Source organism: Liolophura sinensis, chromosome 2 (genome assembly GCF_032854445.1).
Source record: "Liolophura sinensis isolate JHLJ2023 chromosome 2, CUHK_Ljap_v2, whole genome shotgun sequence".
In the NCBI taxonomy this organism is placed as follows: domain Eukaryota; kingdom Metazoa; phylum Mollusca; class Polyplacophora; order Chitonida; family Chitonidae; genus Liolophura; species Liolophura sinensis.
Genome location: NC_088296.1, coordinates 6,690,955 through 6,693,316, shown reverse-complemented (window position 1 = coordinate 6,693,316; position 2,362 = coordinate 6,690,955). Strand labels below are relative to the sequence as shown.

The 2,362-nt window shown below is 46.0% G+C and overlaps 1 protein-coding gene across 5 annotated transcripts in view; it reads left to right on the top strand.

Moving 5' to 3' along the window:
- LOC135462747 (WD repeat-containing protein 49-like) overlaps positions 1-2,362 on the top strand; it is a 103,914-nt gene that overhangs the window by 85,762 nt on the left and 15,790 nt on the right. The gene's annotated exons all lie outside the window — the stretch shown is intronic.

Sequence of the window (2,362 nt, the reverse complement as noted above, 5' to 3'; positions counted from 1 at the left end):
TCTCTCTCTACCTCTCTCTGGACTGTATGAGCCTGTTAGCCCACTTCACCAAAGCCTCATGTTAGCCCAATGTCTGCTAGGAAGGAACAGAGGAGGAGGGTCCCTACCCTTACATTGACTTCATGTGATAAAACCACATGTGGACAGTGGAGGGGCAAAGATAAGGAGGCCCTCGAGTGGAGATATCGCTCTACGCGTTATTCTGTGTCCGAGATTCTCAGTACTAGTGTACTGGTCTGATTTTTTTTCTTGCTCATTTAAACAAAACCAGAAATCTTGTTTCGGGATGTAATTGTCTGAGGAGTGTACTTTTTGTTAGTTCAGATTAATTATCCACTGAATGTTTGACAACTACGTTAAGTTAATGATTGTGCTAATCTTTACAGAGGCTGTCACAGCCATTCAGAACAGCTGTTAGGCATATCTTGGATGTATCAAGGTCGGTTTGTAGAGAATAATTGTATTTTTTTTTCTTGTGTAATGGAAAAGATAGAAATTGTAAGGAAATCAATTGAGGGCAAAAAAAAACAAAAATAACTTGAATCAAAACCCCAATAAAAACTGAAGAATCTTGGAGGATTGGTCAACAACCCAAAACATATGTTTAATGATGGCCTGACTGGGTTATATAACATTATGGAAAAAGTAGGGTAAAGACAGACGTTTCAGGAGAAAAATTCTCACATGACTCACACTGACCAAGTCCAGCTACATACTTCTGTCCCAAGCCCAGCTACATACTTCTGTCCCAAGCCCAGCTACACTTCTGTCCCAAGCCCAGCTACATACTTCTGTCCCAAGCCCAGCTACATACTTCTGTCCCAAACCCAGCTACATACTTCTGTCCCAAGCCCAGCTACATACTTCTGTCCCAAGTCCAGCTACATATTTCGATCCCAAGTCCAGCTACATAGAAGTCCCAAATCTAACAATATAGAATATCGTAAGCTTTAGTCCCAAAATATTCCCCATAACTGTGACAAAATAGCAAGAACGAAGGTGGGAAAGATCAAGAGATGGCATTTGTGTTTTGTGACCACATAACTTAGCCTTAAGTTTACATTTTGGATGCATGAAATATGCCCACAAATAGTTTTAATACTTGCCTAGTAATGTATCTATTTAGTTATTGATGTATTTATTTTATTTCACTGTTGTATAATGCCACACTTAACATATCATAACGTCAATGTTAATGGGTAGAGGAAAGCGGTGGGACCAGAATAAACCATCAACCTTTGGCAAATTGCTGGTGAACCTTATTCAGTTACCAGTGTTATGTATATACGTCACATTGCTGGAAGTTGAACTTTATGTAAGACCTCACGAAAAGGGCTATTCTGACCACTTACTGTATTGCCCTGAGAAAGGAATAATGGAAAATTTTTCGTGTATGAATTAAAAGAGTTGTTGTCAACTGTTTTGTGTGAACTATAGTGATATAGTTATCAAATAAAATACATGTGTTGAGGGGGCCTCTGTAGCCTGGAGAATAGCGCGCCAGCATGGTGCAATGACTCAGGAGGCTCTTACCAATGTGATCGCCATGGTACAGTGACTCAGGAGCCCCTGACCAATGTGATCGCCATGGTGCAGTGACTCAGGAGCCCCTCACCAATGTGATCGCCATGGTGCAATGACTCAGGAGCCCGTCACCAATGTGACCGCCATGGTGCAGTGACTCAGGAGCCCCTGACCAATGTGATCGCCATGGTGCAGTGACTCAGGAGCCCCTGACCAATGTGATCGCCATGGTGCAGTGACTCAGGAGCCCCTGACCAATGTGATCGCCATGGTGCAGTGACTCAGGAGCCCCTCACCAATGTGATCGCCATGGTGCAGTGACTCAGGAGCCCCTGACCAATGTGATCGCCATGGTGCAGTGACCCAGGAGCCCCTGACCAATGTGATCGCCATGGTGCAGTGACTCAGGAGCCTCTGACCAATGTGATCGCCATGGTGCAGTGACTCAGGAGCCCCTCACCAATGTGATCGCCATGGTGCAGTGACTCAGGAGCCCCTGACCAATGTGATCGCCATGGTGCAGTGACTCAGGAGCCCCTGACCAATGTGATCGCCATGGTGCAGTGACTCAGGAGCCCCTCACCAATGTGATCGCCATGGTGCAGTGACTCAGGAGCCTCTGACCAATGTGATCGCCATGGTGCAGTGACTCAGGAGCCCCTGACCAATGTGATCGCCATGGTGTAGTGACTCAGGAGCCCCTCACCAATGTGATCGCCATGGTGCAGTGACTCAGGAGCCTCTGACCAATGTGATCGCCATGGTGCAGTGACTCAGGAGCCCCTGACCAATGTGATCGCCATGGTGCAGTGACTCAGGAGCCCCTGACCAATGTGAT